Raw genomic sequence first — 23,842 nt, forward strand, 5'->3', positions numbered from 1 at the left:
CTGATGTTTTGAAAAGGGTGTTGAACACCTTGGGGGGGGGAATCGATGATTAGGAAAAGAGCACATCTAAACCTGTCGCTCAAATAGCGAAAATGGCGGGTGGAGGAATCGTAGTGCGATATAACTGATAAAAAGGTAATTTTTTTGGCGTAAATATAGTGGTTAAAGAAAAATGATGAATTGAACTTCAACTTATTTTTTATGCACAGTAGTGTGGCGTTCTCGGGGTGGTGGTGACTTTACATTCACTTTAAGGGTTTCTAACTTCTGACACGCAATATTTTTGTGGTGTTTTATATTTAACCCCTTAAGGACCAGCGACGTACCCTGTATGTCGCTGGCCTTTTTTTGGGACTTGATTGTTTTATAGCGCGGTCTTGCCACCAGCGTTGAAACTGCTCTATTCCACAAAGCCTGCTGGAGGGAGGGCATTAATAGTGTTTTCTTGTTAGACTTGTGCTATTATGTCCTGAAAAAACCCTTAACGACCAGTGACATACAGGGTACATTGTGGTCATTAAGGGGTTTAAATATAAATGTTTTCAATTTTAAGTGTGAAATTTTATTTTTTGCAAGCATTTTTTTGGTGAACAGCTTTAGTGATCTATGAGGGAGAGATGTGTAGAAACATGCATTAAATAGGAAAAACCAAAACCACAACATATAATTAAAAACAAAAACATTGTGTGACATTATTCTCTAAAGGTCATCTATTTTTTTCTTTCTTTTTTCTCTAATCTGTGCTTTTAAATGGAAAACTAAACACACATTTTTTTTTCATGATTCAAAAAGAGCATGCAATTTTAAACAACTTTCTAATTTAATCCTATTATCAATTTTTCTTCGTTCTCTTGCTATAATTTTTAAAAAAAAAAGCAGGAATGTAAATCTTAGCATCCAGCCCATTTTAGGTCCAGCACCATGGATAGCGCTCACTTATTGGTGGCTGACATTTAGCCACCAATAAGCAAGCATAACACATAGTGCAGAATTATATAACATTATATGAGTGCTAGCTTTATAAAACCTAATATATCCGGTAAACTTTTCTAAACAAACAGGGTTTTTCTGACCCGCCCTCTGTGCTCTACTGAGCGGGTCTGGTTTTCCCTCAGAGCGCATCTGGCCAGCTGTCTAGTAACAACCCGGCCCGACCGCGCCATTACACTTAATGCAGCTCGTTCCTGCTCCAGCTAGCACTCATATAATGTTATATATAACATTATTTTTTAGGTTTACTGGTACTTTAAACAACAAGAAAAGGAAGCAAAATTGGTAATAGAAGTAAATTGGAAAGTTGTTTAAAATGTATGCTCTGTCTGAATCATGAAGGAAAAATGTTGTGTTTTATGTCCCTTTAAGCAAGCCTAACTTAGACTGTTTGCATCTACTGTGTTTAAAGGAATTGAAAACCCCAAATTTTTCTTTTGTGATTCATACAGAGCAGACTATTTGAAAAAAGTTTCAGTTTTCTTTCAAAAAAAGATTATGTCCACCGGCCTCGATAAAATATGGGATATATTTCCTGTCAATAGGAGGTCAAGAACCCATATCAGAGCATTAATTCCCTCCCCACTTCCATCTCTTAGTTTTGTTCTTGTAAGAGTTGGTTGAGATTAGAGGTGTTTCCAGCTGCTTGCTCATAGATTTAAATTTGGGAGCTTAGATCAGTCCCTGGGAATTATCATTCACAAAGAAGTCAGAAGAGAAACTTCACAGACCTGAATGATACAGGGACATAGGAATACCTTGGACACATAGGAATACCCTGTTATGTGCACAGCATTTCCCTAGGGGACTTAAGCCGTAACTAACCTCAGTGGTCACGGGGATTCATCCTTGGCTTTCCCCTGAGGGACTCCGGTATTTCCTACTGCAATTCTTTTTGGTACCTGATAGGTGTGCCTTTCTCTCCCCCTCCTGCTTTCAAAAAGATGTTTCCCATAGATGCCGCCATACGGACTCGTGGCAAACGGTCCCTAAGGTGGAGGGAGCAGTCTCTACCCTAGTTAAGCGTACAACTATCCCCGTCGAGGACAGTTGTGCTTTCCTAGATCCTATGGATAAAAAATTGGAGGGTCTCCTTAAGAAAATTTTTATACATCAAGGTTTTATTCTCCAGCCTCTTGCATGCATTGCCCCAGTTACTGCTGCAGCGGCCTTTTGGTTGGAGTCTCTTGAGGAGTCTCTACAGGTGGAGACCCCGTTAGACGATATTCTAGACAGGATTAAAGCTCTTAAGTTAGCTAATTCCTTTATTTCTGACGCCGTTTTTCATTTAACCAAGCTAACGGCTAAGAATTCAGGTTTTGCCATTTTGGGGCGTAGGGCACTATGGCTTAAGTCCTAGTCAGCAGACGTTACTTCAAAGTCTAAGCTTCTTAACATCCCTTTCAAGGGACAGACCCTATTCGGGCCTGGTCTGAAGGAGATCATTTCTGATATTACTGGAGGAAAAGGTCACGCCCTTCCTCAGGATAGGTCCAATAAGTTAAGGACCAAACCGAATAATTTTCGTTCCTTTCGAAACTTCAAGAGTGGCGCAGCTTCAGTTTCCTCTAATGCAAAACAAGAGGGAAATTTCGCCCAGTCCAAACCAGTCTGGAGACCTAACCAGGCTTGGAACAAAGGGAAGCAGGCCAAGAAACCTGCGGCTGCCTCTAAGACAGCATGAAGGAGTAGCCCCCGATCCGGGACCGGATCCAGTCGGAGGCAGACTTTCTCTCTTCGCCCAGGCTTGGGCAAGAGACGTCCAGGATCCCTGGGCACTAGAGATTGTTTCCCAGGGATATCTTCTGGAATTCAGAAATTCATCTCCAAAGGGGAGATTTCAACTCTCACAACTATCTGTTAACCAGATAAAGAGAGAGGCATTCTTACGTTGCGTTCAAGACCTACTGGTTATGGGAGTGATCCACTCAGTTCCAAGAGAGGAACAGGGGCAGGGGCTGGGTTTCTATTCAAACCTGTTTATAGTTCCCTAAAAAGAGGGAAGTTTCAGACCTATCTTGGATCTCAAGATCCTAAACAAATTTCTCAGGGTCCCATCCTTCAAGATGGAGACAATCCGAACCATCCTCCCTATGATCCAGGAGGGTCAATATATGACTACCGTGGACTTAAAGGATGCTTATCTCCACATTCCGATTCACAGAGACCATCATCAGTTCCTCAGGTTCGCCTTCCTAGACAGGCATTACCAGTTTGTGGCTCTTCCCTTCGGGTTAGCCACGGCTCCAAGAATCTTTACAAAGGTTCTAGGGTCCCTTCAGGCGGTTCTAAGGCCACGGGGCATAGCGGTAGCCCCTTACCTAGACGACATTCTGATTCAGGCGTCGACTTTTCAAATAGCCAAGTCCGATACAGACATTGTTCTGGCCTTTCTGAGATCTCACGGGTGGAAAGTGAACATAGAAAAGAGTTCTCTCTCTCCTCTCACAAGAGTTTCCTTCCTAGGAACTCTGATAGATTCACTAGAAATTAAAATTTTTCTGACAGAAGTCAGGTTATCAAAGCTTCTAACTTCCTGCCGGGCTTTTCATTCCACTTCTCGGCCGTCAGTGGCTCAGTGTATGGAAATGATCTGCCTAATGGTAGCCGCAATGGACATAGTTCAATTTGCCCGCTTACATCTCAGACCTCTGCAACTTTGCATGCTCAACCAGTGGAATGGGGACTATTCAGATTTGTCTCCTCTGTTAAATCTGGATCAAGAGACCAGGGATTCTCTTCTCTGGTGGTTATCTCGGGTCCATCTGTCCAGGGGAATGAGTTTCCGCAGGCCAGAGTGGACTATAGTGACGACAGATGCCAGCCTTCTGGGCTGGGGCGCAGTCCTGAACTCCCTGAAGGCTCAGGGTTCGTGGACTCAGGAGGAAGCCCTCCTTCCGATAAACATTCTGGAACTAAGAGCGATATTCAATGCTCTTCAGGCTTGGCCTCAACTAGCTGCGGCCAAGTTCATCAGATTTCAGTCGGACAATATCACGACTGTAGCCTATATCAACCATCAGGGGGGGAACAAGGAGTCCCCTGGCAATGATGGAGGTTTCCAAGATAATTCTATGGGCATTTTATTAATACTTTATTGCATATTTTCATTTTTTTTGCCATAATAGAGCAGCCCTTGAAGTTACCATAGAAACTGAGCTGGCTGATCTCCTTTCTACCAAAGCCAAGTGTGTTTATTTTAAAACAACTGAAGTAGCTTCTTCAGCTCATTTATGGGACTCATGTTTAGAATTTTTATTGCATACCAATCAATCTAATGATGTTTCTATGTGTACAAATGCACCAACTGTTTCTCCCATACAGATGGATGCAGATGACGTACCCCCAACAATGAAAAAGTTTATTGCTACTGCCATTGAGAAGGCCCTGACTGCACTACTGTCTTCAAATAAATGTAAGAGGTCAGTGCTGGTATTACCTTCTACTGGTAATATATGCACTGATCAACAAAATACTGAAGTATCCTCTAATGATGTGAATTCTTTTTGATTCTGAGGATTCCTCATCAGATATAGAACCTGCTAATTCTGCTTTTTTGTTTAAAATAGAGCACATTCGTTCTCTTTTAAAAGAAGCCTTTGTTACTTTAGGTATTGAGGAAACAAAACCTTCTGATGATAGACCCTGTATTCGTTTATATTCAGTGTACAAAACTGTTAATCTCCCTGAGATTTTTCCTGTACCTGACGTTTTCTCTGTTATGATGGCTAAAAAATGGTTATAGGTGCTAAAAAACGATTTTAGCCCTTTTTCAAGGTTTTAAAAAAACTATATCCTCTACCTACTGCTAATTTAGAGCTATGGGAAACAGTCCCCAAAGTTGATGGGGCCATTTCTACTCTAGCTAAATGTACTACTATTCCTTTGGAAGACAGTACTTCCTTTAAAGACCCTTTAGATAGAAAACTTGAATCTTATCTATGAAGGGCATATTTACTCACTGGCTATATTCTTAGACCAGCCATGTCTATTGCTGACGTAGCTGCTGATGCTACTTTCTGGTTATCTAGTCTTGCTCAGCAGTTATCTTCTGACCCTGAATGTTCCAACAAGTATTTGATATCACGAAAATAAATTTTAGATCTGAAAACGCTAAACAAATTTATAAGAACTCAAACTTTTAAAATGGAAACTATTTGGACTATTCTGCCTTTTGTTCTGCAAGATCACTTTATTTCCACAATAGATTTACAGGCTTCTTATATTCACATCCCTTTTCACCCAGAAAATTATCAGTTTCTGAGATTCTCTTTTCTGGAAAGTATTACCAATTCATGGCTCTTCCCTTTGGCCTAGCTACAGCTCCAACAATATTTTCAAAGGTTCTTGGTGCCCTTCTATCTGTAATGAGAGCTCAGGGTATTGCAGTGTTTCCTTATTTGGACGATATCTTGGTGCTAACTCAATCCTTTTTATTTAGCAGAATCTCACATGAATCATCTGTTGTCGTTTCTTCGAAAACAAACATGGTTGGAGGATCAATTTTCCAAAGAGTTCCTTGATACCTCTAATAAAAGTAACCTTTTTAGATTTCCTGATAAACTCAGTGTCCATGACTCTTTCCTTAACGGAAAAGAGGCGTCTAAAACTGGTTTCAGGTTTTCTAAACCTTCAGTCTCTTTCATTCCCTTCAGTGGCTATATGTGTGGAAGTTCTAGGCGATCCCCTTTGCTTGTTTTCACATGAGACCTCTCCAACTTTATATGATACGCCAGTGGTGCAAGAGTTATACTCCAAATATCACAACTAATATTCTTAGATCCCAATAAACACCTTTCTGTGACTTGATGGTTAAATCACCACTTCATCCGTTGGGGGTTTCCCTTGCTTGTCCTACCTAGTATGTGATCACCACAGATGCAAGTCTTAAAGGTTGGGGAGCTGTTTGGGGGTCTCTGACAGCACACAAAGTTTGGAATCCTCGGGAGGCGAGATCACCAATCAATATTTTTGAACTCCGTGCTCTCTTCAGAGCCCTTCAGGCTTGGCCTCTATTGAAGAAGAAATCTAATTTCTCCTGTTAAGTGTAGTCAGTCCACGGGTCATCCATTACTTATGGGATTATATCTCCTCCCTAACAGGAAGTGCAAGAGGATCACCCAAGCAGAGCTGCTATATAGCTCCTCCCCTCTACGTCATACCCAGTCATTCTCTTGCACCTAACTAATAGATAGGACGTGTGAGAGGACTGTGGTGTGTTAAACTTAGTTTTTATTTCTTCAATCAAAAGTTTGTTATTTTAAACGGCACCGGAGTGTGTTGTTTCTTCTCAGGCAGCATTAGAAGAAGAATCTACCTGAGTTTTGTCCATGATCTTAGCGGTCGTAACTAAGATCCACTTGCTGTTCTCGGCCATTCTGAGGAGTGAGGTAACTTCAGAACAGGGGATAGCATGCAGGGCCCACCTGCAAGGAGGTATGTGCAGTAAATTATTTTCTAAGGAATGGAATTGACTGAGAAAATACTGCTAATACCGATGTAATGTAAGTGCAGCCTTAAATGCAGTAGTAGCGACTGGTATCAGGCTGATATGTATGTATGTATACTCTGAGGTATTTCTGGGGAATGGAATTTCACTAAGAAAATACTGTCTATATTAAAGTAATATTTGAGCCTGCACTGCAGTGAAAGAGACTAGCAGCAGGCTTATTAATAACACTTCATAATTTTCATTTTTAAAACGTTTACTGGCATGTTAATCGTTTTTTCTGAGGTACTTGGTGATAAAACTTTATGGGCATGATTTTTACCACATGGCTGTCGTTTGTTTCTGAATAAAAACAGTTTACTGAGCTTCCCCACTGTTGTAATATGAGTGGGAGGGGCCTATTTTAGCGCTTTATTGCGCAGTAAAAATTTAGTCACAGTCTTCCTATTTCTTCCTCCATGATCCAGGACGTCTCTACAGAGCCCAGGGGTCTCCAAAACTAGTTTTGAGGGAGGTAATCAGTCACAGCAGATCTGTGACAGTGTGTTTGACTGTGATAAAAAACGTTTATTATTTCAACTGTTATCCGTTTTGGGTATTAAGGGGTTAATCATCCTTTTGCTTGTGGGTGCAATTCTCTGCTAACTTTATACATTTTCCGTTAAAATTTGGTTGTTTTAACATATTTGGTTCATCGTTAATTCAACTGTGTCACATTTTTATGTTTCTTAAAGGCGCAGTAGCGTTTTTTATATAGCTTGTAAATTTATTTAAAAGTTTTTTTCCAAGCTTGCTAGTGTTATTGCTAGTCTGTTTAAACATGTCTGACACAGATGAAGCTGTTTGTTCAATATGTTTAAAGGCCAATGTGGAGCCCAATAGAAATTTGTGCACTCAATGTATAGATGTTACTTTGAATAAAAGTCAAGCTTTATATGTGAAAAATATATCACCAGACAACGAGGGGGAAGTTATGCCGACTAACTCTCCTCACGTGTCAGTACCTTCGCCTCCCGCTCAGGAGGTGCGTGATATTGTGGCGCCAAGTACATCAGGGCGGCCCATACAAATCACTTTGCAAGACATGGCTAATGTTATGACTGAAGTACTATCTAAATTGCCAGAATTTAGAGGTAAACGAGATCACTCTGGAATAAGAACAGAGTGCGCTGATAATAATAGAGCCATGTCTGATACTGCGTCACAATTTGCAGAACATGAGGACGGAGAGCTTCATTCTGTGGGTGACGGATCTGATCCAAGTAAACTGGATTCAGACATTTCAAATTTTAAATTTAAGCTTGAGAACCTCCGTGTATTACTAGGGGAGGTTTTAGCGGCTCTTAATGATTGTAACACGGTTGCAATTCCAGAGAAAGTATGTAGGCTGGATAAATATTTTGCGGTACCGGCGTGTACTGACGTTTTTCCTATACCTAAAAGGCTTACAGAAATTGTTAACAAGGAGTGGGATAGACCCGGTGTGCCTTTTTCACCCCCTCCTATATTTAGAAAAATGTTTCCAATAGACGCCACCACACGGGACTTATGGCAGACGGTCCCTAAGGTGGAGGGAGCAGTTTCTACTCTGGCTAAGCGCACCACTATCCCGGTGGAGGATAGCTGTGCTTTTTCAGATCCAATGGATAAAAAGTTAGAGGGTTACCTTAAGAAAATGTTTGTTCAACAAGGTTTTATATTACAACCCCTTGCATGCATTGCGCCTGTCACTGCTGCGGCGGCATTCTGGTTTGAGTCTCTGGAAGAGACCCTTAGCACAGCTCCATTGGATGAGATTTTGAACAAGCTTAAAGCCCTTAAGCTAGCTAATTCATTTATTTCTGATGCCGTAGTACACTTAACCAAACTTACGGCTAAGAACTCCGGATTCGCCATTCAAGCGCGTAGAGCGCTGTGGCTTAAATCCTGGTCAGCTGATGTGACTTCTAAATCTAAATTGCTTAATATTCCTTTCAAAGGGCAGACATTATTCGGGCCTGGTTTGAAAGAAATTATCGCTGACATTACTGGAGGTAAGGGCCATGCCCTGCCTCAAGACAGGGCCAAACCAAGGGCTAAACAGTCTAATTTTCGTGCCTTTCGTAACTTCAAGGCAGGAGCAGCATCAACTTCCTCCGCTCCAAGACAGGAAGGAACTGTTGCTCGCTACAGACAGGGCTGGAAACCTAACCAGTCCTGGAACAAGGGCAAGCAGGCAAGAAAACCTGCTGCTGCCTCTAAGACAGCATGAAGTGAGGGCCCCCGATCCGGAAACGGATCTAGTGGGGGGCAGACTTTCTCTCTTCGCCCAGGCTTGGGCAAGAGATGTCCAGGATCCCTGGGCGTTGGAGATCATATCTCAGGGATATCTTCTGGACTTCAAAGCTTCTCCTCCACAAGGGAGATTTCATCTTTCAAGGTTATCAGCAAACCAGATAAAGAAAGAGGCGTTTCTACGCTGTGTACAAGACCTCTTACTAATGGGAGTGATCCACCCAGTTCCGCGGTCGGAACACGGACAAGGATTCTATTCAAATCTGTTTGTGGTTCCCAATAAAGAGGGAACTTTCAGACCAATCTTGGACTTAAAGATCCTAAACAAATTCCTAAGAGTTCCATCGTTCAAAATGGAAACTATTCGAACCATCTTAACCATGATCCAAGAGGGTCAGTACATGACCACAGTGGATTTAAAGGATGCCTACCTTCACATACCGATTCACAAGGATCATTACCTGTATCTAAGATTTGCCTTCCTAAACAGGCATTACCAGTTTGTAGCTCTTCCCTTCGGGTTAGCTACGGCTCCAAGAATCTTTACAAAGGTTCTGGGCTCTCTTCTGGCGGTACTAAGACCGCAAGGCATAGCGGTAGCTCCGTACCTAGACGACATTCTGATACAAGCGTCAAGTTTCCAAACTGCCAAGTCTCATACAGAGTTAGTTCTGGCATTTCTAAGGTCGCATGGGTGGAAGGTGAACGTAGAAAAGAGTTCTCTATTGCCACTCACAAGAGTTCCCTTCTTAGGGACTCTTATAGATTCTGTAGAAATGAAAATTTACCTGACGGAGGACAGGTTATCAAAACTTCTAAATGCTTGCCGTGTCCTTCATTCCATTCAACACCCGTCAGTGGCTCAGTGCATGGAGGTAATCGGCTTAATGGTAGCGGCAATGGAAATAGTACCTTTTGCGCGCCTGCATCTCAGACCGCTGCAATTGTGCATGCTAAGTCAGTGGAATGGGGATTACTCAGATTTGTCCCCTAAATCTGGATCAAGAGACCAGAGATTCTCTTCTATGGTGGCTTTCTCGGCCACATCTGTCCAAGGGGATGCCCTTCCACAGGCCAGATTGGACGATTGTAACAACAGACGCCAGCCTTCTAGGTTGGGTGCAGTCTGGAATTCCCTGAAGGCTCAGGGATCATGGACTCAGGAGGAGAGACTCCTTCCAATAAACATTCTGGAATTAAGAGCAATTTTCAATGCTCTTCTGGCTTGGCCTCAGTTAGCAACTCTGAGGTTCATCAGGTTTCAGTCGGACAACATCACGACTGTGGCTTACATCAACCATCAAGGAGGAACAAGGAGTTCCCTAGCGATGATGGAAGTCTCAAAGATAATTCGCTGGGAAGAGTCTCACTCTTGCCACCTGTCAGCGATCCACATCCCAGGCGTGGAGAACTGGGAGGCGGATTTTCTAAGTCGCCAGACCTTTCATCCGGGGGAGTGGGAACTTCATCCGGAGGTGTTTGCCCAACTGCTTCATCATTGGGGCAAACCAGATCTGGATCTCATGGCGTCTCGCCAGAACGCCAAGCTTCCTTGTTACGGATCCAGGTCCAGGGACCCGGGAGCGGTACTGATAGATGCTCTGACAGCACCTTGGGTCTTCAACATGGCTTATGTGTTTCCACCCTTCCCGATGCTTCCTCGATTGATTGCCAGGATCAAACAGGAGAGAGCATCAATGATTCTAATAGCGCCTGCGTGGCCACGCAGGACCTGGTATGCAGATCTAGTGGACATGTCGTCCTGTCCACCATGGTCTCTGCCTCTGAGACAGGACCTTCTGATTCAGGGTCCTTTCAAACATCCAAATCTAGGCATGCTCTGGCATGCTCTGTGGATCTGGTGGAGGAGGAGCTAAGTGCAAGCACCTGAGCTCTGCTCTCCAGCCCTTCAGCTCGTGGCGGGGAGAATCCTGCGCCTTAACCCACAAAGGAGGCTGTGCAACGGATAGAAAAAGTCAGCATCACCGGATCCAAGGACAGTGGAACTCCATCCCATTGTCTGAGTAATTAGACACCCAAGCAAAGACATCCCTGACCGGAACAGAGTGGCTAAGAGCCACTGGGACTTACCCTCATAAAACCAAGAGCAAGTGTTCCCCCGGCCAGCATTGGTGCGGGGCTGCAAGTATCCTGAGACTCGGGACTTACCCTTCCCTCTCCTCATTTCCGCCGCGCCAACTGACCTTACCCCGCTGAGGACAAAACAACGCACCGGCAAAGGATCCCAGCAGTGCACATCGCAGCATCGGGAACGTCATCGGCCCGCGGCGGTCGCTTCCCCCTCCCCCACCGGTGCTGCGTGGGAGGTGGTGAGAGCGAGCCGGGCTTTGCAGGGTTTGGAGGGGCAATACCCAGAACCGATCTCGCCACTGTGAGAGACCCCTCCGGATTTTTTATCCCTCCTCTCCCACTGTTGCTGTGCGAGAAGAGGTGAGGCTATTGGAGGAGTGTGACACCTGGATAAAGAAAAAGAATCCGTGTTGCTGCACTGCGGGCTAAGGCACACTCGAAAAAAGAACCATCACACATGCTTCAAGCGGGCGGCGTGAGAGAGGGGGTAAGTTAACAAACTTTTCCTTGCACTGAAACTCTTGGTTAGACTGCTACTATAGAAAGTGTTTATGGTGGAGTACAAGCGAGAGGGTGCTGACACATAAAAAGTGGAGTATGAAAAACGGGGCTTAAAGAAACTGAATGTATGGGTGTATAAATCGGCCACCTTCACAAAAGGACATATAATTTACTCCCCAAAAAGAAGTGTACGGTAGGCTTAGCTGCGCCCCCCAACAGCAGAGGAGGAGGAGAGGGGGAGAGGATAAGGAAAGAAAGGAGGCGCAGTAAGAAAAGAAGAAAATAAGATAAAATCACAGGCTTTGTAGCATTATTATATGCTGATTATCATCCTCAGAGACGTTTGTCTTCTTTTCTCCCCCCGTGGTGTTGTAAGGCATCTATAGTTGTATGGCAAATTGTTTCAAACCTCCTTTGGCTGCCTGAAAACGGATGCATGACTCAATCTCTGACTGGCTTTATTGCAAACACCAGAAAGTTTACTCATTGGTGTTAAGGATTGAAACCCTAAAACACAGACTCTTGAATGTTATTCTAAGTCGACTAGATGTGATAAGCATATCTGATTGTTATTACTTGTATTTACATCTATGCACAATGTCATAAAACGCACTGAAAGTAGAAAAATTGCTGGTTCTAGGAAACTAGTTAAGCTTGGTGCTTGGTATCCACATAGCACTTTTAATCAAACGAAATAATTTATCTTGTCTGGGTCTAGAGCACAGGGCACTGGAATAGGCTTTATACAATTCATAACCATTACTTATTGTCACTTCTATGAAAAATAACTTGTTGTTCTAAAACTTAAGCTACTAAGAACTTGGTTTGCCATTAGCTTTTTACATGTGGTAATAGCTGCAAGAGGGAAAGTGGTCACTATAGTAACTTGATATACATACTACCCTGATTATTGTGTACAAACTCAAGGGAAAGGAAAAAGAAGGGGAAGGAAGGAGGAAGGGAAGAGGGGGGAGGAGGAGAAGGAAAAAGAAAACCTTGGGTAGAGGTAAAGGTACGCAATAGATCTATTGGTTTTTTATGGCTAAGCAGGGGAAGATTCAGATGGAGTAATCTTCAGGAAGATAAAAACTTATTTAACATACTCCCCACGTACCTTAAAAACTTGAGTAATAAAATAAGTCTTGTATATCAAGACCTAACATTGGTTTTAGTGTGACACACCAAATAATGCCTATGTCTAGACGATTATAGAAAATGTTGGGTAAACCCCTACTCAGTTATCATTTAGATAAGGGTGTAATTGATTTCTCCCACCCCGCTTGGGATAGGAGGTAGGCTAGGGAATACCTCAAGAGAGGAACAGACAGATTAAACCACTGAGTATAGAGGTAGTGCACATCCTCTAACTGAAAAGACAACACAAAGGGAACTTAAGTTTAAAAATAGTTCTAAGGCTATAGTGCTTGTAAACATCTGTGTCCTTGACGTTCAGAAATCGGGCACAATAAGCACGTGTCTAGATTGGGGTTTAAATACTGAGGGTCCTCACCTTAATCAGCCTATAGCTGTAATTCACTATATTGTATCTCACAGTCGTCACAGATCAGGCAACACTAACGAAAGGCACGTGACTAACTTTTTCTTGTCACCTTTTTCCATTTTTCCCACGTCACTCCCCCCCCGCACCTTCACTTCCCTCCCCCTCCTTCACTCCTCTTTTTTTTTTTTTTTTTTTTTTTTCTCTCCCCTTTTTTGGCACCAAAATAAACTCACTTAATTCTTTAGCACTTTCGAGTGTCACAAAGCACGTTTCACATTTAATCCATATTGGGGTGTGCTTCCTTGTTTATGGATAAATTTATTACTTCACCATCACTCACGGGCAAATCCAATCCAGGCATGACTGCCAAAAACAAGGACCGCAGAAATAAAAACCCTACAGGAACACAAGTAGAGCCTCTTGTAGAAGTAACTCCCACAAAACTGCAAAACACTTTGACCTCATATGAAACACAAAACCTTGTAGCCAATATATTAGAAGCCATTGCCCCAAAATTTGACTCATTAAAAAATGAAATCAGACAGGATATCTCGCTTCTGACCCTAGAGGTTAGACAATTCTCAAAAAGAATCCAAGAGGCAGAGCAGAGAATTTCAGATATAGAAGACACAACAAATACATATTTTGCAAAAACTGAAGTCAATCAACTTAAGATCTTGAAACTTCAGGCTAAAATTGAAGACTTAGAAAATAGAGCAAGGAGGAATAACCTCAGGATAATAGGCCTCCCAGAGTCATTTAAACAGGACGAGCTTATGCAGGTGATGACACAAGTCCTTCCCCAATTGTTAAAAATGCCCCCAACACAAACACCCATTGTGATCGAAAGGGTTCACAGACTGGGGAGAGCTCCTGACACCTCAACCAATTTAATCAGACCGAGACCAGTTATCGCAAAGTTCCTGAATTTTCAAGACAAAGTGACGTTTCTGCAATTCTATCGCAAAAATCAACCTATTTTTTATAATGAAAATAAAATTCTGCTTTTTCAGGATTTCTCCATAGAAACTTCCCTAAAGAGGAGGGAGCTCTCCTCGGTCTGTGGCAAAATGTTGAAATTGGGATGGCAAGCGACTGTCATATTCCCAGCCAGACTTAAACTCACATTAGAAGATCAAACACTTTTTTTTGACTCAGCAGAGGAAGCTGAGAAAAAGATAAATGAACATGGGGCCAATGGATAAACTCATAAAAGATAGATATCTAGTAGGAACCAATGATTCCATGTTATTATGTTGCCGTTAGGGATATTTTTATTTTCTCCTCTCCTCTTCTCTTTTTTTTTTTTTTTTTTTTTTTTCTTTTCTTTCCCTTCTCTCTCTCTTTTTTCTCTCCCTCTTTTCCCTCCCCCCCCCCCTCCGGCGCCCGTTTTCCACTACATAAAATTAACTCTCACACAAAGAGAACAAAATTCAAGCTATGAATAAAGACATTAAAATTACCTCGTGGAACATAGGTGGGATTGTCTCACCAATTAAGCGAAAAACAATACTGGCACACTTACAGAAAATAAATACACATATAGCTCTAATTCAAGAAACACACCTCAACACCGAAGAATCGTCAAAACTAAAATCTTCCTGGGTGGCTGAATGTATCTTTGCTCCCTCAATCAAAAGGAAAAAGGGAGTGGCTATTCTCTTAGGGAAGAAATTAAATTATGAAAAATTAGACACATGGATCGATCCGCTCAGTAGATTTATAATATTAAAATTAAAGATATCAAACTTAGTATACACTTTTTGCAATTTGTATGCACCTAACATAATTGAATATGGGTTTTGGGACTCTCTCCAATCAAAAATCTTGGAAATGGCGGAAGGGCATATAGTCATCGCAGGGGACTTTAATATGTCCCCTCGAGCACCCCTAGACAGATTAAGATTTGGAATAGCACAGAGAATAAATAAGAAAGACAAACTGGAAAGTAAAATACTTAAATCATTTATGCGGAACATAGCAGTCAGAGATGTCTGGAGGGCACAAAACCCTGACAGCAAAAAGTATACATGTTACTCTAAAACAACCAAATCGCTATCTAGAATTGACCTTATGTTAATCAACGATAGTTTATATCAAAAAGGGGTTAAATCACAAATTACAGACATTTTGATCTCCGATCACGCACCAATTACATTAAATATTCCAGATAAAAATATTTCCGCTAAAAAACAAAGCTTCTTTTTTCCCAAGCACTTGATTAAAAATGCAAAGTTTAGAGAGTGGCTTAAAAGAAAATGGGAAGACTATTTTCAGAATAATAAAAATTCAGTCTCCAGCCCAGTAACTCTGTGGGAAGCAGCAAAAGCGGTACTAAGGGGGGACATAATTGCATACACAGCGAATGTCAGAAGGGAAACTCGCCTGAGAGAGACACAAATAATTGCTACGGTAACTAACGCCTACAATAGATATTTGAACTCCCCTTCAGAGGAGAACTGGAAGAGGTACATTAAGGCCAAAGAGGAGAGAGATACTTTTTTAATCTTGAAAGCTACACAAGCAAACTTAAGATACCAATCAAATCTTTACAAATTCGGTAATAAATCAGGTAAAATGCTGGCGAAATTAGTAAAAAATTCGAAATCTTCGAAAACAATTGAAGCAATACAAATTAACGGCAAACTACTTACTTCCCCAGAAGAAATAACTGAATCATTTTTTCAATATTACAACTCAATATATACGGCTGACTCAGTCAATATAAATAAAAGGGACAGTTTCTGGGAAGACATTAATATTACAAAAATCTCACCTGACTTTAATTTGATACTGAACGCCCCAATATCAGAACTAGAGGTAATGCAGGCAATTCAAGCTCTGAAAGGCGAAAAAGCACCAGGTCCTGACGCTTTGCCTAACGAGTTCTATAAAAGCCTGGATAAAGTAATCGCTCCTCATTTAACTATTCTTTACAACCACCTCTTTCAACAGAATAATCAAATACCTCCCAGTTTCCTAGTATCACATACGATTCTCATACCCAAAGTAGGGAAGGATCCACAATGCAGAGAATCTTATAGACCCATCGCACTGTTGAACACGGACTATAAGATCTTTGCTTCAATTCTGGCCAAAAGAATGCAAAAAGGTTTATCTGAGGTGATCCATAATGATCAAGTAGGTTTTCTCCTTAAAAGAAGCTCTTCATCTAAAATTAGACAATTGCTCCTATCTATTGATTATTTTAAAAATAGTGAAGGCAAGCCTGATCAGAATCAGGACGCAGCGGTAATAGCAATCGATGCTGAGAAAGCATTTGACCGAGTTAGCCATGACCATATTTTAAATACTCTGAAACAATATGGATTTCAAGAGAAATTCTTAAATTTAGCAAATAATCTTTGCTCCCAAGCATCATCTATAATAGTAATTCATGGACAGGAATCTAAGAGCATTCGACTAGGGCAAGGCACGAGACAGGGATGCCCGCTTTCGCCACTTCTGTTTGATTTGGCGATTGAACCTCTAGCCATAAAAATCAGAAAACATGTTGAAGGAATCAAAATTCACAATAAAGAACTGAAAGTGGCTTTATACGCGGACGATCTGTTAGTATATGTTTCTAACACCGCTAAGAATATTCCTATAGTACTCAACATAATTGAACATTTCGGATGTTTTGCAGGGTACAGAATGAATAAACAAAAAACAGAACTGCTCTGGCTAAGAAAGACCGACACCTCTCAAATAAACAATCCATTTAAAACTGTCGTGGACTCATTCAGATACCTAGGGATTATAGTCTCATCCAATCCCCGAGAGTGGTACACTTTAAATATAACCCCAACGATTACAAATGCAATCTCACTAATGAGAGACTGGCAGAAATTGCCTCTCTCCCTTGCCGGGCGTACCGCTCTATATAAAATGGTAATCCTACCAAAGATAACATACATTTTGCAGAATCTCCCATTGTTCATAAAAGCACAAGATATCAAGAAGTTCAATCAGGCGCTCCGCAAATTTATATGGCAGACAAGGAAACCTAGAATCTCGCTGCAGAGATTATATCTAGCAAAACAATTCGCGGGACTAGCCCTTCCTAACTTATATCTTTACAATTTAGTCTTTCTAGGCCGAATTGCGGCAGACTGGATAGCAGAAGCCGACTACTTTACGGACAATAGATTAGAGAACAGTATAATCTACCCCCTGAAGCCAATATCATTACTTCATACTCCGGCTCATCTTTTCCCCAAACAGGTGAAGACTCATAAAACCATTTATACAATAACACAGGCATGGAAAAAGATTGGAGCATTAATGGGTATAAACACGAATATTCCCAGATACCAAACCTTCCTAGGGAACCCAGAATTTCAAGAGGGCTCCCAAGCTCCTCATTTGAAGAGATGGCAGGAACAGGGGCTTAAATGCACCAGACAGCTCTACCACTTAGACTCAGGAATTATTAAAACCTTCCACGAGCTGAAACTGGAATTCAATCTTGATAACCAAGACTTCTTTACCTACCTGCAAGCTAGACATTACACTAGCCAGCTACGAGCCCAATTCAATTGGAAATGGACCTGGGGGAAACTCGAAGCATGGCCAACCTTGATCAAGGCGGGTCAATGTTCGATTTCCCCATGGTATACTTATCTTAACTCGAAGGAAGGTGGTTACAATGTAGAGAAACTAGCTCAGAAATGGTCAGACCAATTATCTATGAACATAGATAAGGAAGTACATATTATGAGATCCTTGACACTCCTTCATAATTCCACTATTTCTGAAACTTGGAGAGAGTCCCATCTAAAGGTCCTATATCAAACATATTACACACCAGACAAAGCCCATAGATGGAACAATAAGGAATTCAATATATGTCCAAAATGTAGTATGCTAGCCGCAGACTTATTACATATGGTATGGTTATGTCCTAGAATCAAACAATTTTGGTACAGATTAGAATTTTGGCTATTAAAGAAGGTGAAAACCGATTTGTTTAAATTCAATCTACTAACTATAATTTTTCTGTCAAAAAATGAGGAAGACTTCAGAGACGCCAAATTAGTGAACCTAGTAATCTTAGCCGCAAGGAACTTGATTTTTAAAAAATGGAAAACTAGATTTACACCCACGACGAATGAAGTAAAGAATTACCTTAAAAAACAATATCGGATCGAACAATTGGCCACAGATCTGAACTCAGAGCAAGAAATTATAGCCTTTTTTAGCAAATGGTCCAAATTCATTAAAAGTTTTTCTCCAGCAGAAGTGGATTATATGATAACTCCATTTCAAAACTCTGAAATAGTACAATTGGGCGCCTGGTAGTGGGTGCGGGTGGGGGAGAGGGTTTTTCTTTTCTCCTTTCTTTTTTTTTTTTTTTTTTTTTTTTTTTTCTCTTTTCTTTCCTTCTCTTTTTTCTCTTTTTCCTTTTCTTCCTTTTCTCTTTTTCCTGTTGTCTTATTTTCTTTTTCTCAAATACTAAGTTAAAAAAATCCAACAGTGTTTCATAAATAATGGAAATGATAAATGATATATGGTGGATAGTCCCATTCTTACGAATTCTGTATTTACAAATAAGGATGATTGGACACACTCATTGCAACGTTAATTTCTTTATTTCTTGTAACTGTTATATAAATCTGTTTTGACTGTTCCATGATTATATTTGTGGCATTGTTGGCACAAAATAAAAAATTTAAAAAAAAACAAAAACATCCAAATCTAATTTCTCTGAGGCTGACTGCATGGAGATTGAACGCTTGATTCTATCAAAGCGGGGATTCTCGGAGTCAGTGATTGATACCTTAATACAGGCTAGGAAACCTGTTACCAGGAAAATTTACCATAAAATATGGCGTAAATACTTATATTGGTGCGAATCCAAGAGTTACTCATGGAGTAAGGTTAGGATTCCTAGGATATTGTCTTTTCTACAAGAAGGTTTAGAAAAGGGTTTATCTGCTAGTTTGTTAAAGGGACAGATTTCAGCTCTGTCTATCCTTTTACACAAACGTCTGGCAGAAGTTCCAGACGTTCAGGCTTTTTGTCAGGCTTTGGCTAGGATTAAGCCTGTGTTTAAGACTGTTGCTCCGCCGTGGAGCTTAAACTTAGTTCTTAACGTTCTGCAAGGTGTTCCGTTTGAACCCCTTCATTCCATTGATATCAAGCTGTTATCTTGGAAAGTTCTGTTTTTAATGGCTATTTCCTCGGCTCGAAGAGTCTCTGAGTTATCTGCCTTACATTGTGATTCTCCTTATCTGATTTTTCATTCAGACAAGGTAGTTCTGCGTACTAAACCTGGGTTCTTACCTAAGGTAGTGTAACAACCTTCCTCTCTGTATAGGGTTAATCTTTTTGGCCTCCTTTTCAATTCACTTATCCTTTATAAGGAACGCCTTTTCCTAATACCTTTGCTTGGTATTAAGGATCTCACCTGGTTACTAGCCTTTCTACTCCTTCTAGGATTAGAACTACTTCTATAATCAAGTTGACTCCTGAGGAACTCTCTTCTTATTTATTTGGCAGTATTTCCTGCTGAAATATTTTCCTCCGGACTTCGATTTGGACATCTCTCTCTCTGACTCCTTACCTCTGCTCCGGAGCAACAACTGACAGGCGGGTGACGTCACCGACGGCCGCTCCGATCACCTCCGCACACGCCACGCTACAGAATCTGGCTCCGGTTACTTCCCGCTGCTTGTTCAGCTCTGCAAAGCAAACACCTCACTCTCTGGTCTCTCTCAAGCCGTTAGCATATCCTTTGACCACGCTTGGTAAGCGAACCTATCACCATTGTAACTTAGAAATTCAAACACATTATTTGATTGCATTTATATGACGTCTATTTGCTAAGTACTGTGAAAGTTATTCTACCTGCTTTACTTGATAACTTGTACCGGCTAATCGTTAACTACAGCATATCTAAGTCACATATGCTGTGTTAACTATAAGCTAAATTAAACATCCTAAGTTAAATTCATAATTACAGCAGTCATTGTTTTTATGAGACATTTGGGATAACACATTTATCTCTGATAGAGAAATGCTGACATATTTTATATGTTTACTAAGGAAGATTGTTTGAATTGTTACAGAATACCAAGCCCAAAAATAACAAGATTAAGTGTGATGGATCCTGTGGAACTTTCAAACTATGTGGTAACCTTAGGCCAAAAGGTTGATCAATTAAATCAGGGTCTTAGAGATTTACAGATAGAAAATCAGACTTTAAAAAATATCATCAAAGAAGGCCTAACCCCAGCACACCAACACACTGATTCCTCCCCAGAACCACCTGTGAGTCCACCAGACAAGTTTAGTGGAGACAGGAAACAATTCAGACAATTTATCAATGCTTGCACATTATTTTTCACTTTAAAACCTAAAACTTTTTCTAATGATAAAATTAAGGTTTTAACAATGATATCTTATCTAAGAGGTGAACCCCGTGTCTGGGCAGATTCACTCTATGAACAAAATAATCCAATAATTAATTCTTTTGATAATTTTCTTAGTTCATTATCCTCTCTCTATGAAGATCCACACAGACAGAGTACAGCTGAACATAAACTCAGAGGTTTAAAACAGAATAAAAGGGCTGTGGAGGATTATATTTCAGAGTTTAAAATCTGGCAAATAGATTCTGGATGGAATCAGGTTTCCTTAAAGAGCCAATTTAGATTAGGTTTATCAGAACCTATTAAAGATGAATTTGCCAGATTAGAATTACCAGATGATTTAGAAGCTTTAATGCAGTTAAGTATAAAGATAGATCACAGACTTAGAGAGAGGAAACAGGAGAAGTTTTCCCATGACACCAATAACAGATATCATGACTCAAGAACAACACTGCAGAATACAAAGGGTACAGAAGAACCTATGGATATAGGTACCATTAAAGGACCTTTAACTTCAGATGAAAAGATCAGACGTAGACTCAATCATTTATGCCTATATTGTGCATCAAAGGATCATGATGTCTCAAATTGCCCAGTACTTAAAAGAGTTAAAAAGGGTAAGAAAACAGACAATGAGTTAACCCTGAAATTAACTAACACTCGGGTAACAAACTGTCTTATTCCCGTCTCTTTACAGTGGGACCACCACCGCCTGTGTTCTGAAGCTGTAATCGATTCTGGGGCATATTCTTGCTATATAGATTCTGCACTTGTATTGTTGAATAAAATTCCACTTGTTAAAAAGCAAAAGCCTGTATTAGTGCGTCTCATTGACGGTAACCAACTAGAATCTGGGCCTATTACACACCAAACAGTACCCATTAAGGTTATATCACATAACAACCATCATGAATATATTACATTCGATGTGTTGTCATCACCCATATTCCCACTTGTACTGGGGTTACAATGGTTAAAATTACATCAACCAACAATAGATTGGGAATCTAATAACATACAATTTACTTCCAGCTACTGTAAGACCACCTGTTTACCACATATACCCTTATTAACGATCACTGAAACTAAAATCCCGAAAGAGTATACAGATTTTGAATTAGTATTTTGTAAAAAAGAGGCTGAATCACTTCCACCCCATCGGCCATATGATTGCCCAATTGACTTAATTCCTGGATCTGACATACCATATGGGCACATATTCCCATTATCAGAATCTGAATTGTCACATTTAAAAACATACATAAATGACAATCTCCGAAAAGGGTTCATAAGACCTTCAACCTCTCCGGCAGGAGCAGGTATCTTTTTCGTTAGAAATAAAGACCATTCTCTACGTCCAATTGTGGACTACAGGGAATTAAATAAGAGAACTATAAAAAATCGCTACCCTCTACCCTTAATACCTGAATTGATTGAGAGGTTGCGAGGTGCAACTGTATTTACAAAACTTGACCTAAGGGGGGCGTATAACCTCATAAGAATTAGACCAGGTGATGAGTGGCTCACTGCCTTCAGAACCCGATATGGGTTATACGAATACACCGTTATGCCCTTTGGGCTTTGTAATGCCCCTGCCACGTTTCAAAGATACATAAATGACATTTTCAGGGATTTACTTGACATCTCCATGGTCATTTATCTGGATGATATCCTGATTTATTCATCCAACTTTGAAGAACATGTTAGACAAGTCAGAACTGTACTCTCTAGGTTACAAGCACATCAACTGTATGTGAAATTAGAGAAATGTATATTTCACTCTCAGGATATCACATTTTTGGGTTATCATATCACACCACAAGGAATTTCAATGCAAAATGACAAGGTTTCTACCATACAAAATTGGCCAATTCCAAAAACAAAAAAAGACATTCAGAAATTTCTTGGTTTTTCCAACTTTTACCGGAAATTCATAAAAAATTTTGCAGGTATAACAAAACCTTTAACTGATTTAACAAAAAACAATACTCCATTCTTATGGACACAATCAACAAATGAAGTATTCCAATACCTAAAGACTTGTTTTACAACTGCACCAATATTGTCTTTCCCCAAAACCAATCTTCAGTATATTCTAGAAGTTGATGCATCACATTATGCCATTGGTGCCATACTCTCTCAGAGACCTTCACCTCAAGAACCCATTCACCCAATTGCGTTTTACTCAAGAGTACTAACTTCCTCAGAACTCAACTACCACATAGGGGAGAAGGAACTGCTCGCTATGAAATCAGCTTTCGAACATTGGAGGCACCTCCTAGAGGGTACTGACATACCTATTCAAATATATACAGACCATAGGAACCTCCAATATCTTAAGACTCACCGAACATTAACATCCAGACAAGTGAGGTGGAGTCTTTTCTTTTCAAGATTTTCATTTACCATAACCTATAGACCCGCCTCCAAAAACAAGAAAGCTGACATCCTTTCGAGACTACCTGAAAAACCTAAAAAACAAACTCCTTATGGGACAATATTACCAGAACACTGCTTTCAGGAGACTCTTGGGATAGTTTTCAATGAGGACTCGTTTCTTCTGGATGAACAGCAAAAAGATATTACTTTACCCAAACACTTGTTACAAAAACACGTTGATGGTTTATATTATAAAAATGATAAGCTGTATGTACCTCCTTCATTGAGGAAGAATATTCTCAAATCTATGCATGAGTCTTACCTAGCAGGTCACCCAGGTGTAGGAAGGACTCTAGAACTAACAAAGAGATCCTACTGGTGGCCACACATGGGTTCTGACATTCAAACTTATGTACAGTCTTGTGAGATTTGTACTACCTGTAAAATTGAAAAACACAAGCCAGTGGGTTATCTACTTTCGCTGCCTATACCTGACAAACCGTGGACTCACATAGCTGCAGACTTTATTGTAGAACTACCTAAATCAAGTAACTATAACACAATTCTGGTGGTTGTTGATTTATTCACGAAACTTGCACATTTTATACCCTATCACAAACTTCCAACATCATTGGAAACTGCAACTTTATTAATAGAACACGTCATAAAATTGCATGGGTTACCTCTATCCATTACTACGGATAGAGGTACTCAGTTTACTTCTCGTATGTGGAAAGAACTCTGTACAGCATTGAATATCGAACAACGTTTAAGTACTGCCTACCACCCCCAGACGAATGGCCAGACGGAAAGGACGAACCAGTGGTTGGAGGAATATCTCAGGTGCTTTGTGACCCAGAACCAAGAAAATTGGTCATCACTGCTACCGCTGGCTGAATTCGCTCATAACAACGCATATCATACCGCAATCAAGAGCACACCTTTCTTTGCGAATTATGGTTTTCACCCAATCTTTCACGTTAATCCACAACATGACAGTCATTGCCCTGTTGTTAACGACACCACTAACAGCATTTCTGAAACCTTCTCTATCTTAGCTGAAAACATTAAGATTGCTCAGGACAGACAGAAAGTGTATTACGACCTCAGAAGGGGTCCTTCGCCTAATTATATGATTGGAGACTTAGTATGGTTATCGACTAAAAATCTTCGTCTCTGTACACCAACTAAGAAACTGAATAGATTCTACATTGGTCCATTTCCAATTACAAAAATTGTAAATTCTAATGCAGTGACATTGGATCTCCCTGTACAATACAG

General features: G+C 40.6%; 1 protein-coding gene across 3 annotated transcripts in view; it reads left to right on the forward strand.

The window, feature by feature from the left end:
- Nucleotides 1–23,842, forward strand: part of RPS6KA5 (ribosomal protein S6 kinase A5) — a 589,637-nt gene that overhangs the window by 90,646 nt on the left and 475,149 nt on the right. The gene's annotated exons all lie outside the window — the stretch shown is intronic.

Source organism: Bombina bombina, chromosome 1 (assembly GCF_027579735.1).
Source record: "Bombina bombina isolate aBomBom1 chromosome 1, aBomBom1.pri, whole genome shotgun sequence".
NCBI lineage: Eukaryota > Metazoa > Chordata > Amphibia > Anura > Bombinatoridae > Bombina > Bombina bombina.